This window comes from Echinops telfairi, unplaced genomic scaffold (genome assembly GCF_000313985.2).
Source record: "Echinops telfairi isolate 266 unplaced genomic scaffold, ASM31398v2 ScPeMD7_3509;HRSCAF=4178, whole genome shotgun sequence".
Lineage (NCBI taxonomy): Eukaryota > Metazoa > Chordata > Mammalia > Afrosoricida > Tenrecidae > Echinops > Echinops telfairi.
Window position 1 is genome coordinate 3,443,550 of NW_022107407.1, and position 14,107 is coordinate 3,457,656.

General features: G+C 40.7%; 1 protein-coding gene and 1 pseudogene across 2 annotated transcripts in view; one reads left to right on the forward strand and one right to left on the reverse strand.

Annotated features, from left to right (window-relative positions):
- The window catches only part of CHRM3 (cholinergic receptor muscarinic 3), a 324,438-nt gene that overhangs the window by 165,885 nt on the left and 144,446 nt on the right, over window positions 1–14,107 (forward strand). The window lies entirely within an intron of this gene.
- On the reverse strand, window positions 3,513–6,709 carry LOC101661955 (annotated as a pseudogene).

Here is a 14,107-nt window from a genome sequence, read left to right on the forward strand (position 1 = left end):
GAACTGTTGGTCCCATTGTTTTCTCCTCCAGATTGTTCATCCAGCCTATCTTATTTAGACAGACCTGTGGAGATAATAACATGCACAAAAACAGGACAGAGCAAAACCAAGCAACAATGTACAACAAAACAACAACAACAACAAATCACTGACAAAGAACAAATTAAAACACAAGAAGAAAGAAAAGTTTGTAGTTAGTTCAAGGATCTTTTTTTTTTTTTTATATATGTTATTGCCAAGAGTTTTTTGGGGATTTTTGCATCTATGTTCATGAGAGGGATAGGTCTGTAATTCTCTGTCCTTGTGGGGCCGTTGCCCAGTTTTAGTATCAGGGTTATGCTGGTTTCATTCAATGAGTTTGGGAGTTTTCTATCCCTTTCTATGTTCTGAAAGAGTGTGTGTAGGATTGGTGTTGGCTCTTCTCTGAATGCTTGATTGTGAAACCATCTGGACCAGGGCTTTTCATAGTTTGGAGTTTCTTGGTGACCTTGTTATTTCTTTTTTTTTTTCTATTGGTCTGTTCAAGTTCTTAGTGTCCATATGCGTTCATTTAGGGATAGAGTGCTTTTCTAGTTATTTACCCATGTCATCCAAACTATTGAATTTGTTAGCATACAGTTTTTTGTAGTACAGTGGTATCGGTCTTTTTATTTTGTTTGGTCTGTTGTGACTTCCCCTGTTTCATCCCTAATTCTTGATATTGACACCTGCTCCTTCTTTTTCTTTAAGTTTGCTTACTGTTTGTTGATTTTGTTAATCCTTTCAAAGAACAAACTTCTTGTTTTGTTAATTTTTCCATTTTTCTTCTGTTTCCAGTTCATTTATTTCTGCTCTAATTTTTATGTTACTTTTCTCTTACTGTTGGAGGGAGTATGTTGTTGCCCCTGTTCTAATTGCTGGAAGTGCTGTGTTAAGGAAGTGATCATGAGGCTCTCCTCTCTCTTCAAGTGTGCCTCTACTGCAATAAAGTGACCTCTGATAATAGCTTTTGCTGTGTCCCATAGGTTTGGGTATGTTGTTTCATCATTCTCATTAGTTTCTAGGACTGTCCTACTTCCCTCTCTTATTTGCATTATTACCCATTCCTTTTTGAGAAGTGAATTGTTGAGTCTCAATGTGATCTTTGTCTATTCTTCCTATTTTTTATTTCCAATTTAATGGCGCAGTGGTCAGAGAAGATGGATTGAATGATCTCTGTATCTGAATTTTTCCAGCTTGCTTTATGTCCAAGCATGTGGTCTATTCTGTAATATGAGCTATGTGCATTGGAGAAAAATGTGTTTGTTTGTGTTTTTTTACTGATGGATGGAGAACTCTATAAATATCTATGAGGGCAAGTTGATCGATTGTCTTGGTCTGAGCTTTCATTCCTTTATTAAATTTCTTACCCATTGATCTATCTTTCTTTGAGAGTGGTGTTTTAAAATCACCTACGATAATTGTTGACCTAGTGATGTTTCATTTCATCTCTTTGAGGATTTGATTGATGAATTTTGAGGGTATTTCATTGGGTGCTTATAAGTTTATTATGTTATTTGTTCTTGTTCTATTGACAAGAATTATGTAAAGTATATTCTTGTCTCTAATTATCTTGCAAACACTCAGGTCTATTTTTTCATAAATTCATATTGTCACATCTAATATTTTAAATTGACATTTGTTTTGTAAATTTTCACCAACCTTTGACTCTCTTTTTGGCTGTGAGTTTGATATGTGTCTCTTGAAGACAGCAGGTTGATGATGGATCTTGCTATCTAATCCTGTCTGGTGCTCTATGTCCTTTATGGGTGCATTTAGTCTGTTGCCATTAAATCTAATTGCAGGTGAACACTGTTATCTCCTACTATTTGTGTTTGATATTTTCTTTTCTTCCCCATTTATGGGGTCGTCTATGTGTATGAAGAGTTTATTCTTGTCTTCATTTCTGTGTTTGGTCTGTGATGTTTTGGGTGCTATTTTCCATGTTACGCTTTCTGGGTATTATTATACCCTGTCATGATCTCAAGTGTGTGTGCTGCGATTGTTAGTTTTCTGCCCTGAATGAAACCAGATAGTATTTTTTTGTAATGCTGGTTTTGTTTTTATGTATTCTCTAAATACTTCCTTATTTGGTAAAACATTTATTTCTCCTTCAATTTTTTATGGAAAGCTTTGCTGGATAAAAGATTCTTGGGTTGATGTCTTTCAACTTTCAGAATATGTTATTCCATTTTCTTCTTTTCCTGTATGGTCTCTGCAGAGAGTCTGAGCTTATTCGTGTCCGTGTACCTTTATAGATGACTGCTTTCCTCTCTCTAGCTGCTCTCACGAGTCTCTCCTTTTCTTTGAGGCTGGATAATTTGACCACTACATATCTTGTGGATGGTTATTGTCTCCTCCTTTGTGGTTTGGGGAAGTTTTCTTCCTTTAACTGTAGACTTATTGATTTCTTCCTGGTCAGAGACCCCAATTTTTCAAATATCATTACACTTCATGGAATCCCACATGATCCTCAGGCTTTCTTCAGCTTCTTTTGAGTTTTTGTTCAATTACTTCTCGTTTGCTGAATTCTGCTTGGTTATCTTTGAGTTCACTGGTTTGATTTTCCATTTCTTTCATTCTATTATTGTGATCTTTCACCATGTTCCTTAATTCTACTGTCTCATCTCTTATCTTTTGAATTTCCCATTGGTGTGAGGATTCTTGTATCTTTCATTTTTTCCATATGTTTTCAGGATTGATCCTCTTATTTCTTGTAAAACTCTAAGCAACATTCTCTTGAATTTTCTATCTGGCAGTTTTGGGGTTTTTCTTTTATTACTTTTTTAATACAATCTATTATCCCCTTTCCTTCCCCAGCAAACTCACAAAAGAACCTGAAATCCTTGCTTTCTAAGATAGCCAGGGCCGAGAAAGATCCACCTCTCCTCTCAAAAGGTACCACCCTCTTCTTGGGCTCTGGGACATTGAAGCAGCAGCACTCCCAGGGCCCGGGGCAGAGGGGAGAGGACAGGGAACACTTGTAGTGTGGCAGAATTCTAGGAGAAAGTGTCCAGGGGCTCCTTGGATGGCAGACTGGCTCCCAGCACTCTCAGGGTGAGACTACAGGTGAGGACTCTATGGCTTTTCAGATGCGGCCCCAACAAACCAGGGTGGGAGGAGGAACTGGGAAGTAGGCATACAAGGGGAGGGGCGGTAGGAGCAGCACACCTGTGGGTTATCCACTCAGGGCTACCACCTCCGAGACAGGTGGGAGAGACAGGGACGGAGGTTCCCCTCTCAGAGGGAAGGGAATGGTCAGGAGGGACGTCAGAAAGTCACATAAAACAAAAGTACCAACAAAACCATGACCTCACCTCACCTCCACCCTAGGGAGGCAGGCTCTGTGCTTGGAAGTGGGGGAGAAAAGTGGGGTCCTGAATTAAGGATTATCAGCTGGCCAGGGGCACAGGAAGGTACTCTGAGGATTCCTAAGGGGCAGGCAGGCAGGCAGCTGGGACCCCACATCCCCAAGGAAATAAACAACAGTCCCTTCAGTTCGACTTCGGTCAAATCTTGGCGCTCCATCGGAGCCCCTTACTCTTTGAGGTTTTCTTGCTGGGCTGGCGTTGGTTGGTGCCAGGAGCTGGCTCCCTCAGCTCAGTCAGGTGTTGCTCAGGATCCTGAGATGTGGACGCAGCTGCCGCCGCTGTTGTAACCTTAATGGTTTTCTTCAGGTTGGTAACCTCACTCTCGAGCTGCTGCTTCAGGGCCAGGTGCTGCTCCTTGTGCTGGTTGGTCCGGCTCACTTACTCCTTGATGCCTGACAGCACCATCTCACAACCCACACACCACTCCTGCAGCATTCGGGATATAGCATTCAGGTCTTGGCACTGGATGCCCCGCCCAGTGCTGTAATCCACCTCCAGCCGCTGGTTACGCTGGTCCAGGGAGCCTCGGAACAAGTCAGCGTACAGGGCCTCAATCACCAGATCTTCCAGCTGCCGGATGTTACGCAGGGCGAGGGCCTCCAGCAACACTGCGTATGGGATGCATTTGACTTTAGCAGCCAGGCTGACAACTGATAGGTGTCTTAGCTTATTCTTCTGAGCTTCTGTGAGTGGGGGGAGATTCCAGGCTTCAGCTAGGTAGTCAGCATGTGTCCCATATGCAAACACCGGGAGCCGTCGAAATGTGGAAGCAAAGTCACTCTCAGCCAGCCCTCTGACATTGGGCATATCTAGCAGCTCCCCAAACACGTAGACACCTGGGGCCTCCAGCACCTGGTGGATGAGTGTGGCCAGTGCTGCCCCCTTGGCCGACTTGGCCAGCAACAGAAACTGCTCCTGGTTCTGGCCGTCACCTTCACCTCCCCACTGGTGGCTGCGCTGAGCTGGTGTCGATTGGGCTCCGGATGTGGGGAGCCTCAGTGGATCCTCTGGGTCGCTACCTGGAAACCTCGTCTCTATCTGGCAGTTTAAGGACTGTTTTTTTTCTGTCTAGACTGTTTAGTTGGGGTCATCTTCAGTAATTGATTTTTGTTTCTCTAGAATTTTTTGTGGTAGCTGTTGGTTACCATATTGTTGGCTGCACCATATCCAGGATGAACTAAGGTGCTGTATCAGCTTCTGTGATTTGTAGGGAGGAGGAGCTGGCTCTTATAGGTTAGAGGAGGATCAGCTAGGTGCTGGAAATGGTATGTGTAGATGATGAGGGCGTTTAAGTTGGGTCAACAGGGGAAATAGGACATAGGTCCTCTGGAGTATGTTTCAGTTAGTGGTATTAATCTTAAGAAACCTTCCTAAAGTGTGTTAATTTTCAATGTGTTTGGGAAGAGGGTTATGGGGGATATATTTTTGCTTAGTAAGTTGGATGAGAATAGGTATTGTTGAGGTGTGGGAAGTAGGTTCTAGATGTTGTGGTGGTTGGGGTATGTGAAGGGTATATTTAATCTGCTAGGATCCCTTATAGACCCTTTAAATTATGAAAGGGAGAGTGTACTCCTTCAATTATTTGTGTTTATAACAGAAGGCCCCTTTATGGTAGCTTGATATATGACTCAGTATTCTCCACTGCCTACATACGTATGTGTGGTCCCAGGGTGGATAGCGGTTTCTGATCAGAAGGCAGTCTGGCTAGGGCAAGTGTTCACTGGCTACCTTGAAAGAGGTAGGGAAGGTTGCTGAGTAACCCTGATGTGCTGAGTTCCAGTTCCTCTGGTGAGGAAAATCGCCTGGTGTTTTCTTTCTCAGAACCCAACAAGTCTTAAAAACTATATGGAGCCAGCTATGGTGCAGGTTCAAGTTGCATCTCTGTCTCACTGGTACTAGGTCTCTCCTTAGAAACCTGAGTTCATCTACCTGCAGAGCTGGGCTGTGCCCTTGTGACAGAGTACCAACTTATCCTGAGTCTGAATTGTGTTTTGAAATTCCCTGGATTGGCCTCGTTTGGTAAGGAGGTGTGGTGTCCACAGCAACCAGAGAGGGATGCTTGCTGGCACATAAAAGGGGAGATGTCAGCACTGTCCCGCTGTGTTCCCATGGGAGAGAATCTGGGTGGTAAGTGTGAAACACTCCCACAGTGCCCTGAATCTGGGTCCCTCTTCTTTACTCCCTCGGTTGGTCTGTTTAGATTGGGGGGCTGGGCTCCCACTGCCACTGGAGAGGGAAGTTCACTGGGGCAGGAAAAAGGAGCCCTCAGCGAGTTCCACTGCATTCCCTGTGGGTGAGAATCTGGGTGGAAAGTCAGAAACAATCCCATGGTGTCCTGAGTCTGGGTCTTGCTTCTAAATTCCCTGGGTTGGCCTGCTTTGGTAGGAGATAGGGGAACACACCACAATGCTATTCTCAGGTTCCATTGTTACTATCTAATATTTTTGAGACTTTGCTTTCATTTATTAGTACAGTCTACCAAACTTGAGATGGACTATACTAATAAATTGAAGTCTAATAAATTGAAGGTACTTTATAAGTTGAAGTCTCTGTCAAGCATGTGCTAGTTCCATAGACTACCTAACCTTCACAAGTTATGAAAGAACATGATGAAATGAGACCCGTCACATTGATTCATGCTTTGCATATATTATATGACTATCAAGCCCATGAATCCATGCATGATATAAATTTTTAACATTCTTTGGGGTCAGATTTTCAGGTCCCCCTGGATTAACATATTAAAAATCATCCATTGAAAGTCCAATGGAGCACAGTTCTACTCTGACTTACACGGAGTTGTCATACACAAGAGTCAAATTGAAAGTAGCTAATATCAGTGCCCTTGAAATTAAACTTTTCAACATACTGATCTTTTAGGGCAATGAGCAATTCATTCAAATTCTTTTAAACACAGATATTTAAAGATATTTTAAGAAAAAGACAGATCTATCACAGCCACACAAAAAAAGTCCTTATGAGAAAAACACAAAATCAATCAAAGTAAAAGCTATCCTGTGACCTAAGAATCAGTTTTGCAAGTGTTGTTGGTCGGTGCCATCCAGTTGGTTCTGACCAATGGAGACCCAATGTAAAAAGAAGAAAAGACCTCCCTGTGCTGCACCAGCCTCACAGTTGTTCTTTTGTTTGAGTCTATTTTTGCAGCCACTGTGTCAGTCCTTCTTGTATAGGGTCTTTCTCCATTTTGCTGCCCCTTCACTTTACCAAGCATGGTGTCTTTTTCCAGCGAATGGTTTCTCCTTATAACATTGCCAACGTACATAAGAAAAAGTCTTTCCAAATTTGCCTCGAACGAGCATTCTGGCTATGCTTCATCCAAGTTCGATTTGTAGGTTCTTTTAGCAATATTCTTTGCCAACACAATAACTCAAATGCATCAATTCTTCAGTCTTCCTTGTTCAGTGTCCTACTTTCACTTGTATGTGAGGTGATTGAAAATGCCATTGCTAGGGTCAGGCACACCTTAGTCCTCAAAGTGACATCCTGGCTTTTCAACACCCTCAAAAGGTCTTGTGCAGCAAGTTTATTCAATGCAACATGTCCTTTGAACTCTTGACTGCTGCTTCCATGAGCATTGCTTGTGGATCCAAGCAAGACAAATTCCTTGACAACTTCAATCTTTTCTCAATTTATTATGATGGTCCAGTTGTGAGGATTTTGGTCTTCCTTACATTGATTTATAATCCATTCTGAAGGTTGCATTGTTGATCTTCATCACTATATACTTCAAATCCTCCACACTTTCAGCAAAGCAAAGTGGTGTCATCTGCATAGCTCAGTTGTCAGTAAGTCTTCCTCCAACCCTCCAATGTTGTAAATTAGCAACATGAGATACAGAATAAGGCACAGATCAGTTTTTAATTCATATTTACTTATGTACACATTCATCTATTTAACAAAAAATATAGTGAGAATCTCATTTGTGTCATATTCTTTTAGAGCTTCTAGGATTTAAAGTATAAAAGGCTTAGTTACTTCCCTCCTAGTCTAAAATAAAGCCACCAAATCCATTACCAGCCTGTTGATTCCAATTCATTGGGATCCGATAGAATAAAGTAATATTCTTTCATAAAACTTATAAGGCTATTCATCTTTATGGAAATAGACTGCCACATCCTTTTCCCAAAAATGTGTTGGTGGGTTCAAACCCCTTAACTTTCATGAGCCCTTTAACCACTGTACTACCAAAGCAAATATTATTTATAGGAAACAATGATGTTTAAGGTAAAGTGGGAACACAAAACCACAGTTTTTGTTGCTGTTGTTGGTAGGTCACATAGACTCCTTCTTGACATCTAACAACCCAATGTATAAGGGAATGAAACACTTCCTGGTCCTGCACTGCTCTCCCAGCTGTCATTGTATTTAAGCTGATTATTGTAGCCACTATGTCAACTGATTTCATTGAGTTAACACAATTCATTTTGTTGAGATAGCACAACCTTGCTTGCTGAAATTGAGACGAATTTGAAGCTCTTGCTGCTGAAGATCAAGGATTGCAGTCTTCAATATAAATTACAAAGCAGTATGAAGAAAAAGAAAATCTTCACAACTTACTAATTGGTAATATCATGATAAGTGAAGAAAAGATTGAAGTCATCAAGTATTTTGCCTTGCTTGGATACACTCAATGTTCATGGAAGCAGCAGTCAAGAGATCAAATGACATGTTGCATTTGGTAAACCTGCTGCATGAGATTTCTTTAAAGTGATGAAAAACAGGGATGTGACTTTTAAGACTAGAGTGCACCTGGTCCAAGGCATGGTATTTTCAATTGCCTCATAAACCTGTGCAAGTTGGACATCAAATATGGAGGCTGAAGGAAATCTGTGCATTTGAATTATGTTGCTGGCAAAGAATATTGAAAGTACTATGGCCTGCCAAAGGAGTTAACAAATCTGCTTTGGAAGAAGAACAACCAGAAGGCTCCTTTAGAGACAAGGATAGTGAGACTTCATCTCACCTATGAGATTTCATCTCACTTACTTTGGACATATTATCAAGAGAGACCATTCCATAGAGAAGGACATCATGCTTGGTAAAGAAACAGGGCCACAAGATATGACAAAATAATAATTTATAAATTATCAAGGGCACATGAGGGAGGGGGGAGCAGGGAGGGAGGGGGAAAAATGATGCCGGGGGCTTAAGTGGTGAGCAAATGTTTTGAGAATGACGAGGGCAATGAATGTACAAATGTGCTTTACACAATTGATGTATGTGTGGATTGTGATAAGAGTCATATGAACCCCTAATAAAACAATTTAAAAAAAAGAAATGGGGCCACAAAAAAGAGGAAGGTCCTCAGTAAGATGAATTGACAAAACGGCTTCAACAATGCACTCAAACATAAGGGAAAATTGCGGATGGCACAAAACCAGACGGTGTTCATTCTGCTGTACATAGGATCCCTGTAAGTCAGAGCCAATTCCATGGCACCTAACAACAACAACAACAATAACAACAAATCTCTCATGATAACATTCCAACAAACTATAATGAGGTCCCCAATCAAGAAAGTCCAGGCAGTGATGATTCAATGGTATAACTTTCACCTAATGTGTAAGACACTCAGGTCTGAATCCAGGCCACCCATCAGTCAGCCAGTGCAACCTTATGTGTTACTATGATGGCACTTCACTTGAACTTCCAGACTAAGTAGGTGTGGGGGAACAAAAAAACAAAAACAGCCCATGGAGATTCTATGGATAATAAGGTTTAGATCCAAAAGCACTGGGCAACATTTTATTATGCTGTGCACGAGGCTGCTGTAAGTCAGGAGGAGCTAATTGGATGGCAGCTGAGAACTTTAAGAAGGGTACTTCTTTTAACATAAATTTGAACTTTTTTCACAAACCACTGTATTAGGACATAATCCAGTGCCCATTCAATAGCCCTATTATATCAAGAAGTGTTGTATAATTGCTACCATTTACTTTACAATGATGCAAGTATAGCTGTTGGGTAAGCTTGTTATCTTTGAAAATATATATATAAATACTTATTAATTTCTTAGATCTTTGGGTGTCTACTGACTGATGGATATCTTTATGTATGGGTTACACTGACGTGGAATTCAATCTAGATATTCCTCATAGATGGCAGGAATTCTACTACCAAACCACCAGTGCTGACAGGGCTGGGTAGGATAGCTTATTTTTCAAAGATCCTATTTAACATAATGTTGTATAAAGATCAATGAAAGATGCATATTTTAAGCGTGTGATCACATTTTCACTATGGTTACAAAAATATGTGCTCATATGACTATAGTAAATAAACAATAATCCATCATGTAAGTGAATCTAACACTATGATGACCTCCATTTCTTGTGGTGACCCCAATCACTATGGTGATCTCCATCTCCATCTTATGCCAAGCACACCTCAGTACTTCCAACAACCTCAACATATGAAACCTTTTGTTCTATGGATGAGGTAACAAGGCTCACCAGATTAGGTAAAATACCTACGGTCAGATAAACCATAAATAAGAATCAAGACCTGTGTGTTATAGTCTATTAATATGGCATTTCTATCCACAATTGCCGCTGTTGTGTATTATAATTCACAATTTGATGCCCATGACTGTGTTCACATTTTGGAGGGCATCCTCTTCAGGATAGGAGGGGTGTAAGACCTGCCTGTAGTCTAATGTGAACAGATTTAAAGCGGGACACCTGGGGGGGTGGGTCTTGATTAAAAAATTGGTCTATATGGACCAAATAGACCATTCCTTAGCTTGTCGTGCATTCATTCCAAAAATCAGAACTTTTTTAAAATGCCGAAAATTGGGACTGTACCACCAAAAGCGGACGTCTGGTCACCTTACTGTAGTCACTCAGTGCCACGGAGTCGATTCAGACTCATGGGGACCCCATAGGACAGGGTGGAACTGCTCCTGTGTCTTTCTGAGATTGTAACTCTTTATGGGACATCACCCTCCTGAGAAGTGGCTGCTGATTTTGCAACTTCGGACCTTGTGGTTAACAGCCCTATGTATCCATCACTCCAGGTCCCACTCTGTTTCCTTGAGCTTTAAGGCCCAACTTTAGAATTAGGTGTGAACAAGGCCATACCTTTGTTTTCATTGGATATAGAATGATGGGGCTATAGAATTCTATACATCATCACCTCAACTAGAAAGCTAGACCCATTTGGGTGAGGGACAACAGGGAAGTGATATGCGGATCCCAACCCAGTGCTCTAACCACTATACTACCCTGACACAGGTTACCTCAACCTCTCAGTGTTCTGGGAAAGCTTTGCCCTAGCCTAGTCCCAAGAGTTCCAGCCTCCAACTGATTTGAATCTCCCATATCCAACAAAAATGCAATGAAAGGGCTGTAACCTCATCTACCTGGTATGGACGCAACCCCTCCCCACTATATATGCTGGGGAAGAAATGTTCAAATGTTCCCACCTTCCCTCAGTGTTAGTTTAGGGGCATTGGACGTGGAAGGAGACAAGGCGAGAGTGGAGACAAGGCAGCCAGTTCACCTTTTCCCCTCTCTGTCACAAGCGGTGCAATCAATAACACCCTTAGACATTTTCGAATGCTTGGTTTATTCACCGCAAACACACATCAAACAATCTAATAATAACACAAACTACTAAGGATAAAAGTATTGGGCCAGGTATGAGCATAAGGGCATAGTAACAGCACTCTTCAACACATCATTATTTCAGCATCACAGACCCAACAAGCATTGCCCTCATCAGTGTACTCACCCCGGGGAGAGGTGGAGAGAGCAGAAGTTGATGTCTCCTTAATTCCTAGCTCTCTGAAAAGTTAGTGTCTCTACCCGGGTTCAAATGGACAGTTTGGCTTGCTCTTTGATGTCACCAATGTCCAAGTCAAGTCTTATCAGGGTTCCCCACATTTTTGTGGTGGCTCCTTGGATCAGCTATTGATGCTTGGCTATGGTCCAACTTCTTGGCTGGGCCCTAATGTCACACTTTATTTCTTCTCTACAATGGAGTTTCTTGTGTTTGTTTCTTTTGAGGTGGCTCAACATCTTGCAAGGTAGTTCAGCATCTTACAAGGAAGTTCTATGGTGCTCTAATCACTCTCTTCTGTGAGATCACAGCACCAGGAGAGGAACAGCTCGGCAGGCATCGCCCTGGCCACAGAATCCAAGGCTTTCTGTTGACTTGGTCCATTTCTCCTCTGAAACACCTACAGTGTAATTGGAAGAGGCTTCTGCCCTTCCAGCCCAGAACTTGGGCTCTTGAGTCTGGCCCACATTTTCAGAAGTCTGTGTTTCACAGAGCTCCAGCTACCATGTCCATCTTAGATCCCTCTCCTCAATAAACATCCTGGTTTTCCTTCTAATCACACCCAATTTCTCTAACAATTCAGGAAAATATTGACAACTTTGTTGTTGTTAATGGTGAAGAAGATCAGTTTGGAAGATTATTGGCTGTTTAGATCCAAAGAAAAATTGAAAGATTTATTTTTAGGGCTTCTGGGCTAGATCAAATGGTTAAATTAAAAGTGAGAATGAAGTTTAATTTAATTCTTCCCTTCTCTCAAAAAATATTGTCAAATCTAGGTCTTGCAAAGAAGACACGAGATAAAGTTCAGTGTTTAAGAGGGTTCTTCAGAGCTGCTCTAATGTATTTTTTGGCAAATCCAGCCTTCACTTATAGTATTGTGGCTTTGACCTCTAGTCACACAGAAGAGAAAGACTGTGAGTCACATGAAAGCTGCAGATGACTATAATGTGCCTCTCAGAGAAACCCAGTTTCCCTTCCCTTGCCCTCTCAACACCTCCCCTGCTCCAGGAGGGAAGGCATCCATTTCGCTTTTATCTGATATAATTGGTCTGTGCAAATGCTGGTACCTCCAGCATTATGGATGGGAAGGAGATTGGTTTTAAAGCCCATACAATCATCCAAAGGATCAGACAAACTGACTAGTGACTATGCAAGTTAGAAAACTGTTCCATAGGAAGCAGCACAAAATAATCCTATAAATGATACATTGTGTTTCATCCCAGCAAGTACTTTCTCAGATGACTCAGAGTCAGTTTCAGAAGTGGAAACACAACTGGGTTCCTCTGGAGTTTTCACGTCCGCAGGCACAGTTGTTTAAGGAAGGCATTCACTCCTGGCCTTCATTTCCAGTTAAAGGCTTAAAAGACATGTTGCCAGTTTTAGCCAATTCTTACTAACTCACTGGTTGGTAAATTTCTCTTAAGTTTTTCTTTCCTTTAGCACACTAACTTAATCTTTCATTTTTCTTTTGAAATTGTGATAAACAACACACAACATAGAAATTGCCATTTTAACCATATCAAGAGAAATTAATCACACTATGATGTGTAGCAACGCAAAACAAATTTTCCCCCATGACAGAACACGGAGATCCCTCCTATTGCTACCCCTTGCTGCCCCTACTGCCCATGGTAATCACTAATATATTTTGTCTCTATGCAATTATCTGTTCCAGTTCGTTCATTTAAATGGAGTATACATGATTTGTCCTTTTATGACTGATTTATTTTACTCAGAATACTGTTTTCAAGATTTATCCATGTGGTAGTATGTATACAGGCTCTCCAGTATGCATATAGACCGTGGTTTGGCTTGGTTTCCCATTTCAACCATGTGTACAGTGCTGAAATGGACACTGGAACAAGAAAGTCCATCTGAGTCTCTGCTTCCCATTCTTTTGGACATATATGAAGTAGGACTTCTGGGTCATGACCAGTTCATAAAGTTCGGCAGAACCAATACCTAATTTTCTGTTGAGTTCAGCAAAATGGTTTCTAAAATGGCACTTGTAATCAGAATTCTCTCTAAGGCAGGTGGGTTGAGAAGCTTCCCAATGTGGAAATTTACATCCCTTAATCTTTTTTAATGTTCTTCTACACCACAGCATATTCTAAGCACCTGCAATAATGTTCAGTTTGCCCATAGATATGAAAGATTAGATGGAACTATGATTGTCATATTTATTCATTTCAAAAAACTCATTATACTTTTGATGAAGTAATACAGTTTTATTCCTTTGCATTTGTTACTTCAGCCAACAAACATACACCATAAAGAAAAAAATTTCCAGAGGGTGAGACACTGTCATTCGTTTAAGCTTTGTGTTACAACCCAGTTTCCCAGGAGATGTTATGAGTAAACTATGCAATTCCTGAAAATGTTAAAAGAGTTACTTTTTTCCTAGAAAAATTGCTGTATATTCAGGAGAAATGAAAAGGGCTTTTTCAAAGAGGAATATAATATGTTGAGAGAAGTCCTCTGTTTCTAATATATCAAACATAGTAACTATTGTCTAATTTGTCTACCTCTAAAGGAATGAGATCCTACTCTTACAGTGCAAAGATAGTTAAAGATAAATCACACAGCCGAAGATGCTCAGATAAATGCAAAGAAAGAATACTGCAAATGAGAATTCCCATCAAGAAGCAATATGGAAAATCTTAAATAATAGCTTTATTGGGTTTTTTTTCAGGTATTATTTAATATTTTAATTAATATTTTTAAACTCCTATAACCTAATCTAGTTTGTCTACCCCTTTTATTGTTTTTATTTAAGTATTAACTGTATGAAAAAATAAGTTACTTTTTGGTATATCATTTTTCATACTTATAACATTGTTAAATTATTGAAATCCCACCACTAGTCCTAACCCATTCATTTTTTTTTAATTAATCAATTTATTGGGGCTCATACAATT